The sequence below is a fragment of the Puntigrus tetrazona genome, chromosome 3 (genome assembly GCF_018831695.1).
Source record: "Puntigrus tetrazona isolate hp1 chromosome 3, ASM1883169v1, whole genome shotgun sequence".
In the NCBI taxonomy this organism is placed as follows: Eukaryota; Metazoa; Chordata; class Actinopteri; order Cypriniformes; family Cyprinidae; genus Puntigrus; species Puntigrus tetrazona.
The window spans coordinates 24,883,772-24,898,226 of NC_056701.1; the positions used below are offsets into that span (position 1 = coordinate 24,883,772).

The 14,455-nt window shown below is 40.8% G+C and overlaps 1 long non-coding RNA gene across 1 annotated transcript; it reads right to left on the bottom strand.

The window, feature by feature from the left end:
- Positions 1 to 204: 204 nt before the first annotated feature.
- LOC122342032 lies at positions 205 to 1,136 on the bottom strand. The gene is made up of 4 exons (XR_006250509.1): positions 1,033 to 1,136; positions 857 to 895; positions 347 to 393; positions 205 to 248 (listed from the first exon to the last, which is right to left on the bottom strand). It is a non-coding gene; the product is annotated as an uncharacterized LOC122342032 (long non-coding RNA).
- Between the last annotated feature and the right edge of the window lie 13,319 nt (positions 1,137 to 14,455).

A 14,455-nucleotide genomic window follows, 5' to 3' on the forward strand; every position in this document is an offset into this window, starting at 1 on the left:
TGTAGTGAAGTCACTTACTTAACAAAATGCTGAAGTGACACAACCTGCAAGATAAAGTAGCAGATTATTAATCTAGTATTAAAAGTAATTAACTTATTATTATTATTTTTAAAAAACAGTATGTGAACAAATTTTTTTTTTTTTTTTTTTTTTGGGTGATAGGTGTTAGGTGGGGGGTGTTTGGGAGTGGGGGTGGCTGTGGGTGGAGAACAATACAGAAGAACTGCTGCTCTGAGAAAATCCCAAACCTAGAAAAGAAAGAGAAATTAGGCAACTATATTATATATGATAATAATGTTAAAAATAAAAAAAGATATTGCACTATTTAGGCATTTTGCACACTAACCAGGCGTTCAACTGCAGAGAAGAATGTAGGTTGTTCGTTGAATAGATCTGCAAATCAAAAACAAATATTATAGATACATCTCTACTACATAATAGAGTGAAATGCAGTAGATTAAAAAGAACTGGATGATCTATTACTTCCATTTTGATTTTTTACTTTTGTATATCCTATGATAGACTGTTTATCCATAACGTACAATAACTTAATAGAAATGGTTCCCCCACAAAATTAATATAATTTCATCACTCTATCATTGACTCTCTCATCACTCTCAAAAATTACCAGAAAGGAAAAAAATGACTGGGGCCTACAACATTTCTCAGTTAATTTCACAAATTTCAGCATGCTATTCAAAGGTTCTATAGTGAACACAAGTGCTATAGTGCATCAATTTACTCATTAGTTTCTTATTAGTGGTGCTTGCCTTTTAAGGCAAAGCACACTATTATTAATATTGCTTTTCCAACTCTTCATAGTATATCAAAAACCAAAAAATAAAATTAAACTTACTGGATATTGTGCAGTGGAGAATTTGTAGTGCTCGTAATGCTGTAATTTGAAGAAAAATTAAATGTCAGACATATTGTTCTCATTTATCTTCACTAAATATGTCACAGATTTCACATTTTTCTAATCTTGCAGAGTTTACTTTTAAATTGGTTTACAACCAAAACATGCAAACAAACCTCAAGAATTGCTCCGGAGATAAAGCTCAATGACCAAATCTAAACAAACAAAGAAAAGACATTTATAAATGAATACTTCACAGCACATAACAGAGACACTTAATATAACAACAAAACTTAGGTCCATGACTTTAAGTGTACCCCTTATGACTTAAACCAGAAACAAAACTTAATTTTATTATTAATGTAAACATTGAAAATTCTGTCTATGTCCAAATATATGTTTATGGTCATTTCAAATATACTTAAAATCACAGATATTAATAGACTTATATGAAAAATATGTCAGGACACAGAAAACACATTAGACCAGAGCTATAACAAGGTATTGTCAACCACATCTTCACAAAACAGAGGAAACTGGAGCAATAATTATCTACATTAAGGCAAATTTTTACATTTAATAAAAATGGTAAACAGAATCATCACTGGCCACCACTGCATTTGTAATGTTATCATTATAACTGTCGGAATTGTGCATATTATTATTATTATTTTTTTAATAATTGACAAAGGTTGTGCGACTGCCTAATGCTGTGTGTAAGGACCCCCACAGCATTATGCAGTAGCACAACCTTTTTTAATTATTTTTTTAATAATTATTAACATAAACATGAAAATGCCATGTCCAAATATACCTTCATGTTACATTTTCAAATATGCGTACAATCACAGATATTAGAAATATTATACTATAGAAAATTACAGAAAAATATATCATCATTCTCATCGATCAATGCAGCCTTGGTCAACGATAAAACAAAATACAAATTTAGCCTGCTCTTCCTCTGCATTCGCTGCACATGAACACGCTGAATGAATCAAGCTTCGAACACTTATCAAGCTTCGAACACTTTTTCCTCCCCCCATCTGCATTCATTACCAAAGGGACTTTATTCATTATTAAAAATAAATGAATAAACTGATAGCACAAATAGTTCACGATTCAAGCCCAATGTTGTTACTTCAATCTGCTGACTCAAAATTAATTAAACACTAGCATATTAACATTTTCTGTGGTCAAAACCAAACCGATTTCGCGCTCATTTAGGCTCAACGCGCCATGCGGCCGGCCTACGCCCAAGGCCATAGTGATAAGAGTTACCTCAGACGGACGGTGATCTGACACGATTCGCCATCACTAGCCTTTCAAACTCGGCGGTCAGCGTGTTGTTTCTATTAGCTATGAATCAGTGAAGACCAGTAGCCTATATATATATATATATATATATATATATATATATAATTATCATTAGCCAAACACACAGCATTAATTAGGTCTCGCGGATTTCTAACGTCTCGCAGTCAGCGAAAGTATTTCGTAGACGGTTTATATTATACATTACTGTCCTAAAAGCACATTCAAGCAGTAAAAGATTCCATCGATCTCCAGCGGCCTAACCTTAATAACAAATATCTTCTAAAAAACCTTAGAAAAACGCAATCTTGCTCATCCAATATTGCGCTAATATTTCGAAGCAGCTAATGCAAACACAAACTTTACACAACAATAGTATACACCGTTTCGGCAGCATATTTCATTAATTAAAATTCGTTATTAAAATGCAGAAGTTAGAATAAATAAACCAGCTGTACTTACCTCAGGAAGATTCTGGAAGATTCTGCCGACAGCCTCGCGATATGGCTGTATTACTCAGCCAATCAGCACCACGAACTTCAGCTGCGTAGCCAATAGTCATGCAGCGTTATCGTTATATCCATATATGGAAGAGAGAGCCCATGGAGACGACTTTTTTTTTTTCTTTTCTTTTTTTTTTTTTTTGTGCACCAAGGCTTAATTACAAACGCGTTTTGTTTAATTACTGAAATATATATTACTAAAAAGTTAAACAACGTTAATAAAATTATATTGGTCTTGTTTTTATATATATATAATACTTTTAAAGAACAAAGTTACAACCAGAAAAAGTATATTCTTTAAGCTTTAAATGACAAGGAATTGGATATACTTTATGTAATATAATGACACATAAATTATAACTTATACACATTACTACAAATTACAATTTGTAGATTTTGTTCTGTTTAACATACTAATAACATGACACAGGTATGTGTATACAGTGCCTTGCAAAAGTATTCATACCCCTTCAAATTTTGTTATGTTGCTGCATTATGTGAAACTGCTTTGAATTACTTTTCCCCTCATCAGTCTACACTCCATACACCATAACTGAGTCATTCTACAAAACGGGTGCCATTTGTGTCCACAACACTGGATGAGATGTCCCAAAGTGTGTTTTCAAAGCTTAAGCAAGTTATTAATTAAAGTGTTCTTATTAACAAGGCATACAATAAAATCATTTTCTTAAACAGTAATATAGTGTTTTTTTATCATTATTCTTTAGTACATAGCCAAATTCACATGTCTGTGGTGACCAATATGACATTTGCATTGAAAATATCAAAAAATAAGGTTTGTTTGTTTTGTTTTTAAAGACCGTTTTTGGTATTTGTATTATGTTTTCTTGTTTATATTAGACATATTTATTTAATTTTATTTTTTATATATTATATGATTTGTGTGTGTCCCTGAGTTTGACTTACCACCCTGTCAAACTAAATTCTTTTAGCTGTAATTAATGTAATTGTTTCTATAAATGACCTCAAATTTAGCAGAAGTGACTTAAAGCTTACCTTGTTACTATGGCTGATTGGCAACTTGTTGCTAGTATGTTGTTAGTTACTTGCTAGGTGTTCTGGGTGGTGACTAGGTAGTTGCTAGGTGGTTGTGCTTGTGTTCTGGGTGTTCTGGATTGTGTAATGCAGTTGAAATGTAAATGTTGTTGTTGAGATTTCTAGGCAAATTGCTAGGGTTTTCTGAGTGGTTGCGAGACTAAAGATACATTTGTTCTGGTACCCAAGATGGTTGCAAAGACCATTGCTATGGTATCCAGGGTGGTTGGTAGGGTGTTGCTAGGTTTATTGAGGTTCATGCTAGGGTGTTGCTATGTGATGGCTATGATAACCAGAATGGTTGTTAGGGCCATTGCAATGGTACACAGGGTAGTTGCTATGCGGTTGCTATGGTAATATTGGTGGTTGCTAGGGTGTTGTTATGCAGTTGCTAGACTACTCTGAGTAGTTGCTAGGGCTTTGCTATGAAGTTTCTAGGGAACTCAGTGTGTTTGCTAGGTCGTTTTCTGTGTGGTTGGTACGGTATTTGGGGTGTTTTCTAGGGCATTACTATGAGGTTTACACTGGCTTGGCAGCTGCCAGTGATATTATAAAGGCTGTTTGTCTGTATAAATGATATAAACAAACATTCGGATTCGAAGATATGCCTGTTTGTTTTTGGATTGTTAGGGAGCTTGATAATGGTTTGCTAGGGCATGGCTAGGAAGTGTCAATGTTGAATGATGATTAGATGTTTCCGCACAAAGTCTTTATGACGTTCTGATTAACAGATAAGCCTATTTAAGACTAGCATGTCTCTAGCATGATTTTCATGTTACTAGCATGCTGTTAGCATAGCTAGCATGTCATTAGCAAATGACTACCATGTCGTTAGCATGACTAGCGTGTCATTAGCAAATGACTACCATGTCGCTAGCATGACTAGCATGTCGCTAACATGTTTACAGCATGAATAGCAAGTGAATAGCATGTCACTAGCATGACTAGCATGTCGCTAGCATGTTTACAGGATGATTAGCAAGTGATTAGCATTTCACTAGCATGTATCTAGCATGATTAGCAAATTGACTAGCATGTCGTTAGCATGACTACCATGTCGCTACCATGATTAGCGAGTGACTAGCATGTCGCTAGCATGACTAGCATGTCGCTAGCATGTTTTTAGCATGATTAGCTAAGTGACTAGCATGTCGCTAGCATGTTTGTAGCATGATTAGCAAGTGACTAGCATGTTGCTAGCATGTTTCCTGCATGATTAGCCAAGTGGCTAGCATGACTAGCATGTCAAAAGCATGTTTCTAGCATGATTAGCAAGTGACTAGCAGTTCACTAGCATGTATCTAGCATGATTAGCAAATTGACTAGCATGTCGCTAGCATAACTAGCATGTCGCTAGCATGTTTTTAGCATGATTAGCTAAGACTAAAGATGTCGCTAAAGATGTTTGCAAAGCATGATTAGCAAGTGACTAGCATGTTGTTAGCATGACTAGCATGTTGCTAGCATGTTTCCTGCATGATTAGCCAAGTGGCTAGCATGACTAGCATGTCGCTAGCAAGTTTTTAGCATGATTAGCAAGTGACTAGCATGTCGCTAGCATGACTAGCATGTCGCTAGCATGTTTTTAGCATGATTAGCCAAGTGACTAAAGATGTCGTTAGCATGACTAAAGATGTCGCTAAAGATGTTTCTAGCATGATTAGCAAGTGACTAGCATGTCGCTAGCATGACTAGCATGTCGCCAGCATGTTTTTATCATGATTAGCAAGTGACTAGCATGTCGCTAGCATGACTAAAGATGTCGCCAACATGTTTTTTAGCATGATTAGCAAGTGACTAGCATGTCGCTAGCATGACTAGCATGTCGCTAACATGTTTTTAGCATGATTAGCAAAGTGACTAGCATGTCGGTAGCATGACTAGCATGTCGCTACGATGTTCTGATGCAAAGATATAGGTCTTGCTAAAAGGTTGCTAGGGTGTTTGATAATGGTTGCTAAGGCGTGGATAGGAGATGTCTATGGTGACTCAGGATTGGCAGTTTATCGCCCAGTCAAACGAGCCCACCCCCCATGTCTCTGTGGACGTTCTGTTTTGAAGATATGTAAGTTTGGATTTTGGTTGCTAAGGTCATCGATAATGGTTGCTAGGGCGTGGCTATAAACAGCTGAAGCACTTCACGATTGGCCGTTTGCAGCCCCGAGTCAAACGAGCCCACCCCCATGTCTCTATGACGCTCTGATCCAAAGATACCCATCTGAACCATTATAATGGCAGTCTATGGAATCTGTTGTTAGGGTGCTCTAAATGGTTGCTAGGGCGTGGCTTGACACCTTCAAAGCCATCCAGAGACTTTGATTGGTTCGCTGAGTAAAATGAGCCCACCCCCACGTCTCTGTGACATTTTAATGCAAAGTTATTTAGATTTGCGAAATTCCTATGTAAATTACCATAGTAGGAAAAACACATGTGCTTATTTCCCTCACCATACTATGTCAATGGGGCAAGTTTGGGGTCTCTTGCCCTTCAGGGTAAAACTTTACCCCCACTGTGTGGTATGTTCTCGCCAGCTTGATAAAGTCTTCAAATCTGGTGATTTACAAGTTGTGCGATATTCTCGCTCTGCGCTACGATCCACAAAGTTTGGCGCAATGTTAAGTCTATGGGATTTTTCGCCCGATTTTTCGCTCGGCGTGACGAAAATCGTGACGCCCGATCGCTTATAAAAGTCATAGCACATCTTTTCCACAATACCGCACGATTTGATTTGACCCGCTTTCAGGGTGTGTGGCAAAACTGCGGGACTAGTTACGCTACGAAAAATCGTGACGGAATCTATAATAAGAATAACTCAGAAAGTACATTTCCTGAAGAAAATGTGAGTGGTGCTTGCCGTGGCAAAACTCGCCTCGGTTGCTAGGGTAGATTGGTTGGTTGCTAGGAAGCAGCTTGGTAGCTGACAATGATGATACACTTGTCACTATGAATGATATAAACCAACCCCATGTCTCTATGATGTTCCGATTTAAAGATATGCCCGCTTGAGTTGGGGTTGCTAGGGTGTTTGATAATGGTTGCTAAGGCGTGGATAGGAGATGTCTATGGTGACTCAGGATTGGCAGTTTACTGCCCCTTGAGTCAAACGAGCCCACCCCCATGTCTCTGTGACGCTCTGTTTTGAAGATATGTAAGTTTGGATTTTGCTTGCTAAGGTCATCGATAATGGTTGCTAGGGCGTGGCTACGAACAGCTGAAGTAGTTCATGATTGGCCGTTTGCAGCCCCGAGTCAAACGAGCCCACCCCATGTCTCTATGACGCCTGATCCAAAGATACCCATCTGAACCATTATAATGGCAGTCTATGGAATCTGTTGCTAGGGCGCTCTAAATGGTTGCTAGGGCGTGGCTTGACACCTTCATAGTGACTCAGAGACTTTGATTGGTTCAGCTGAGTAAACGAGCCCACCCCCACGCCTCTATGACATTTTAATGCAAAGTTATTTAGATTTGAAAATTCCTATGTAAATTACCATAGTAGGAAAAACACATGTGCAGTTTGACCCTCACCATAGTAAAAGTTTGGAGGTCTCTTGCCCTTCAGGGGTAAAACTTTTACCCCACTGTGTGGTATGTTCTCGCCAGCTTGATAAAGTCTTCAAATCTGGTGATTTACAAGTTTGTGCGATATTCTCGCTTCTGCGCTACGATCCGTCAAAGTCGGTCGCAATGTTACGTCTATGGATTTTTCGCCCGATTTTTCGCCGTGTACGTAAAATCGTGACGCCCGATCGCTTATAAAAGTCATAGCACATCTTTCCACAATACCCGCACGATTTGACGCCCGTTTCAGGGGTGTGTGGCAAAACTGCGGGACTAGTACGCGCCGAAAATCGCACGGAATCTATAATAATAAGAATAATAATAAGTAAGAATAAGTATGAGCAATAGTAATAGTGTGCTTTGCCTTTGAAAGGCAAGCACCACTAACTAGAAAGTACATTTCCTGAAGAAAATGTGAGTGGTGCTTGCCGTGGCAAAACTCGCCCCTCGGTTGCTAGGGTAGATTGGTTGGTTGCTAGGAAGCAGCTTGGTAGCTGACAATGATGATACACTTGTCACTATGAATGATATAAACCAACCCCCATGTCTCTATGATGTCCGATTTAAAGATATGCCCGCTTGAGTTGGGGTTGCTAGGGTGTTTGATAATGGTTGCTAAGGCGTGGATAGGAGATGTCTATGGTGACTCAGGATTGGCAGTTTATCGCCCGAGTCAAACGCAGCCCACCCCCATGTCTCTGTGACGTTCTGTTTTGAAGATATGTAAGTTTGGATTTTGGTTGCTAAGGTCATCGATAATGGTTGCTAGGGCGTGGCTACGAACAGCTGAAGTAGTTCATGATTGGCCGTTTGCAGCCCCGAGTCAAACGAGCCCACCCCCATGTCTCTATGACGCCTGATCCAAAGATACCCATCTGAACCATTATAATGGCAGTCTATGGAATCTGTTGCTAGGGCGCTCTAAATGGTTGCTAGGGCGTGGCTTGACACCTTCATAGTGACTCAGAGACTTTGATTGGTTCGCTGAGTAAAACGAGCCCACCCCCACGTCTCTATGACATTTTAATGCAAAGTTATTTAGATTTGAAAATTCCTATGTAAATTACCATAGTAGGAAAAACACATGTGCAGTTTGACCCTCACCATAGTAAAAAGTTTGAGGTCTCTTGCACTTCAGGGTAAAACTTTTACCCCACTGTGTGGTATGTTCTCGCTCAGCTTGATAAAGTCTTCAAATCTGGTGATTTACAAGTTTGTGCGATATTCTCGCTTCTGCGCTCACGATCCGCCAAAGTCGGTCGCAATGTTACGCCTATGGGATTTTTCGCCCGATTTTTCGCCCGTGTACGAAAATCGTCGCCCGATCGCTTATAAAAGTCATAGCACATCTTTCCACAATACCCGCACGATTTGACGCCTGCTTCAGGTGTGTGGCAAAACTGCGGGACTAGTTACGCGCCAAAATCGCACGGAATCTATAATAATAAGAATAATAATAAGTAAGAATAAGTATGAGGAATAGTAATAGTGTGCTTTGCCTTGAAAGGCAAGCACCACTAATAATAATAAGTAAGAATAAGTATGAGGAATAGTAATAGTGTGCTTTGCCTTGAAAGGCAAGCACCACTAACTAGAAAGTACATTTCCTGAAGAAAATGTGAGTGGTGCTTGCCGTGGCAAAACTCGCCCTCGGTTGCTAGGGTAAATAGGTTGGTTGCTAGGAAACAGCTTGGTAGCTGACAATGATGATACACTTGTCACTATGAATGATATAAACCAACCCCCATGTCTCTATGACGTTCCGATTTAAAGATATGCCCGTTTGAGTTGGGGTTGCTAGGGTGTTTGATAATGGTTGCTAAGGCGTGGATAGGAGATGTCTATGGCGACTCAGGATTGGCTGGTTGCTGCCCTGAGTCAATCGCACCCACCCCCATGTCTCTGTCATGTTCTGTTTTGAAGATATGCAAGTTTGGATTTTGGTTGCTAAGGTCATCGATAATGGTTGCTAGGGCGTGGCTACGAACAGCTGAAGTACTCCATGATTGGCCGCTTGCTGCCCCGAGTCAAACGAGCCCACCCCATGTCTCTATGACGCCTGATCCAAAGATACCCATCTGAACCATTATAATGGCAGTCTATGGAATCTGTTGCTAGGGCGCTCTAAATGGTTGCTAGGGCGTGGCTTGACACCTTCATAGTGATTCAGAGACTTTGATTGGTTCGCTGAGTAAAACGAGCCCACCCCACGCCTCTATGACATTTTAATGCAAAGTTATATTGATTTGCAAAATTCCTATGTAAATTACCATAGTAGGAAAAACACATGTGCAGTTTGACCTCACCATAGTAAAAAGTTTGGAGGTCTCTTTTACTTCAGGGGTAAAACTTTTACCCCACTGTGTGGTATGTTCTCGCCAGCTTGATAAAGTCTTCAAATCTGGTGATTTACAAGTTTGTGCGATATTCTCGCTTCCGCGCTACGATCCACAAAGTTTGTCGCAATGTTACGTCTATGGGATTTTTCGCGCGATTTTTCGCTCGTGTACGAAAAATCGTATGACGCCGATCGCTTATAAAAGTCATAGCACATCTTTCCACAATACCCGCACGATTTGACGCCCGCTTCAGGGGTGTGTGGCAAAACTGCGGGACTAGTTACGCCACGAAATTTGTCCGAATCTAGTATAATAATAATAATAAGAACTAGAAAGTACATTTCCTGAAGAAAATGTGAGTGGTGCTTGCCGTGGCAAAACTCGCCCTCGGTTGCTAGGGTAAATTGGTTGGTTGCTAGGAAGCAGCTTGGTAGCTCACAATGATGATACACTTGTCACTATGAATGATATAAACCAACCCCATGTCTCTATGACGTTCCGATTTAAAGATATGCCCGCTTGAGTCGGGGTTGCTAGGGTGTTTGATAATGGTTGCTAAGGCATGGATAGGAGATGTCTATGATGACTCAGGATTGGCCGTTTGCTGCCCTGAGTCAATCGCACCCACCCCCATGTCTCTGTGACGTTCTGTTTTGAAGATATGCAAGTTTGGATTTTGGTTGCTAAGGTCATCGATAATGGTTGCTAGGGCGTGGCTACGAACAGCTGAAGTACTTCATGATTGGGCGCTTGCTGCCCCGAGTCAAATGAGCCCACCCCATGTCTCTATGACGCCTGATCCAAAGATACCCATCTGAACAATTATAATGGCAGTCTATGGAATCTGCTGCTAGGGCGCTCTAAATGGTTGCTAGGGCGTGGCTTGACACCTTCATAGTGATTCAGAGACTTTGATTGGTTCGCTGAGTAAAACGAGCCCACCCCCACGCCTCTATGACATTTTAATGCAAAGTTATATTGATTTGCAAAATTCCTATGTAAATTACCATAGTAGGAAAAACACATGTGCAGTTTTACCCTCACCATAGTAAAAGTTTGAGGTCTCTTGCCTTCAGGGGTAAAACTTTTTACCCCACTGTGTGGTATGTTCTCGCTCAGCTTGATAAAGTCTTCAAATCTGGTGATTTACAAGTTTGTGCGATATTCTCGCTTTCTGCGCTACGATCCACAAAGTTTGGCGCAATGTTAAGTCTATGGGATTTTTCGCCCGATTTTTCGCCTCGTGTACGAAAAATCGCACGCCCGATCGCTTATAAAAGTCATAGCACATCTTTCCACAATACCCCGCACGATTTGACGCCCGCTTTCAGGGGTGTGTGGCAAAAACTGCGGGACTAGTTACGCCGGAATCTAAATTTGTCCGGAATCTATAATAATAATAATAATAACTAGAAAGTACATTTCCTGAAGAAAATGTGAGTGGTGCTTGCCGTGGCAAAACTCGCCCTCGGTTGCTAGGGTAAATAGGTTGGTTGCTAGAAAGCAGCTTGGTAGCTGACAATGATGATACACTTGTCACTATGAATGATATAAACCAACCCCATGTCTCTATGACGCCCGATTTAAAGATATGCCCGCTTGAGTTGGGGTTGCTAGGGTGTTTGATAATGGTTGCTAAGGCGTGGATAGGAGATGTCTATGGCGACTCAGGATTGGCTGTTTGCTGCCCTGAGTCAATCGCACCCACCCCATGTCTCTGTGACGTTCTGTTTTGAAGATATGCAAGTTTGGATTTTGGTTGCTAAGGTCATCGATAATGGTTGCTAGGGCGTGGCTACGAACAGCTGAAGTACTTCATGATTGGCCGCTTGCTGCCCCGAGTCAAATGAGCCCACCCCATGTCTCTATGACGCTCTGATCCAAAGATACCCATCTGAACCATTATAATGGCAGTCTATGGAATCTGTTGCTAGGGCGCTCTAAATGGTTGCTAGGGCGTGGCTTGACACCTTCATAGTGATTCAGAGACTTTGATTGGTTCGCTGAGTAAAACGAGCCCACCCCCACGCCTCTATGACATTTTAATGCAAAGTTATATTGATTTGCAAAATTCCTATGTAAATTACCATAGTAGGAAAAACACATGTGCAGTTTTACCTCACCATAGTAAAAAGTTTGAGGTCTCTTTGCCCCAGGGGTAAAACTTTTACCCCACTGTGTGGTATGTTCTCGCTCAGCTTGATAAAGTCTTCAAATCTGGTGATTTACAAGTTTGTGCGATATTCTCGCCTCTGCGCTTACGATCCGTCAAAGTTTGGCGCAATGTTAAGTCTATGGGATTTTTCGCCGATGATTTTTCGCCGTGTACGAAAATCGTGACGCCCGATCGCTTATAAAAGTCATAGCACATCTTTCCACAATACCCCGCACGATTTGACGCCTGCTTCAGGGTGTGTGGCAAAAACTGCGGGACTAGTTACGCTACCAAATTTGTTTCCCGAATCTATGTAATATAATAATAATAAGAATAAGTATGAGGAATAGTAATGTGTGTGGTGCTTGAAAGGCAAGCACCACTAATAATAAGAATAGAAAGTACATTTCCTGAAGAAAATGTGAGTGGTGCTTGCCGTGGCAAAACTCGCCTCGGTTGCTAGGGTAAATAGGTTGGTTGCTAGGAAACAGCTTGGTAGCTGACAATGATGATACACTTGTCACTATGAATGATATAAACCAACCCCCATGTCTCTATGGACGCTCCGATGACTAAAGATATGCCCGCTTGAGTTGGGGTTGCTAGGTGTTTGATAATGGTTGCTAAGGCGTGATAGGAGATGTCTATGGCGACTCAGGATTGGCTGGTTGCTGCCCTGAGTCAATCGCACCCACCCCATGTCTCTGTCATGTTCTGTTTTGAAGATATGCAAGTTTGGATTTTGTTGCTAAGGTCATCGATAATGGTTGCTAGGGCGTGGCTACGAACAGCTGAAGTACTCCATGATTGGCCGCTTGCTGCCCCGAGTCAAACGAGCCCACCCCCATGTCTCTATGACGCTGTGATCCAAAGATACCCATCTGAACCATTATAATGGCAGTCTATGGAATCTGATTGCTAGGGCGCTCTAAATGGTTGCTAGGGCGTGGCTTGACACCTTCATAGTGATTCAGAGACTTTGATTGGTTCGCTGAGTAAAACGAGCCCACCCCAACTGCCTCTATGACATTTTTTTAATGCAAAGTTATATTGATTTGCAAAATTCCTATGTAAATTACCATAGTAGGAAAACACATGTTTCTGTTTGACCTCACCATAGTAAAAAGTTTGAGGTCTCTCACTGACTAAGGGGTAAACTTTTACCCACTGTGTAAGTATGTTCTCGCTCAGCTTGATAAAGTCTTCAAATCTGGTGATTTACAAGTCTGTGCGATATTCTCGCTCTCTGCTCACGATCCGCAAAGTTTGGCGCAATGTTAAGTCTATGGGATTTTTCGCCGATTTTTAGCCCGGCGACGTAAAAATCGTCGCCCGATCGTTTTATAAAAGTCATAGCACATCTTTCCACAATACCCCGCATGATTTGACGCCTGCTTCAGGGGTGTGTGGCAAAAATGTCGGACTAGTTACGCCACAAATTTGTCCGCTATCCGGATGTAATAATAATAATAATTCAGAAAGTACATTTCCTGAAGAAAATGTGAGTGGTGCTTGCATGTTTTTAAACTCGATTTGCTAGGGTAGATTGGTTGGTTGCTAGGAAGCAGCTTGGTAGCTGACAATGATGATACACTTGTCACTATGAATGATATAAACCAACCCCATGTCTCTATGATGTTCTGATTTAAAGATATGCCCGCTTGAGTTGGGGTTGCTAGGTGTTTGATAATGGTTGCTAAGGCGTGGATAGGAGATGTCTATGGTGACTCAGGATTGGCAGTTTGCTGCCCCGAGTCAAACGAGCCCACCCCATGTCTCTGTGACGCTCTGTTTTGAAGATATGTAAGTTTGGATTTTGGTTGCTAAGGTCATCGATAATGGTTGCTAGGGCGTGGCTACGAACAGCTGAAGTAGTTCATGATTGGCCGCTTGCAGCCCCGAAGTCAAACGAGCCCACCCCCATGTCTCTATGACGCCTGATCCAAAGATACCCATCTGAACCATTATAATGGCAGTCTATGGAATCTGTTGCTAGGGCGCTCTAAATGGTTGCTAGGGCGTGGCTTGACACCTTCATAGTGATTCAGAGACTTTGATTGGTTAGCTGAGTAAAACGAGCCCACCCCACGTCTCTATGACATTTTAATGCAAAGTTATTTAGATTTGAAAATTCCTATGTAAATTACCATAGTAGGAAAAACACATATTTGCAGTTTGACTATGTCAATAGTAAAACTTTGGAGGTCTCTTGCCCTCAGGGTAAAACTTTACCCCACTGTGTGGTATGTTCTCGCTCAGCTTGATAAAGTCTTCAAATCTGGTGATTTACAAGTTTGTGCGATATTCTCGCTCTGCGCCACGATCCGTCAAAGTTGGTCGCAATGTTACGCCTATGGATTTTTCGCCCGATTTTTCGCCCCGGTGTACGAAAAAATCGTATTTCGATCGCTTATAAAAGTCATAGCACATCTTTCCACAATACCCCGCACGATTTGACGCCCGCTTTCAGGGGTGTGTGGCAAAAACTGCGGACTAGTTACGCGCCCGAAAATCGTGACGGAATCTATAATAATAAGAATAATAATAAGTAAGAATAAGTATGAGGAATAGTAATAGTGTGCTTTGCCTTGAAAGGCAAGCACCACTAATAATAAGAATAAGTATGAGCAATAGTAATAGTGTGCTTTGTTTTGAAAGGCAAGCACCACTA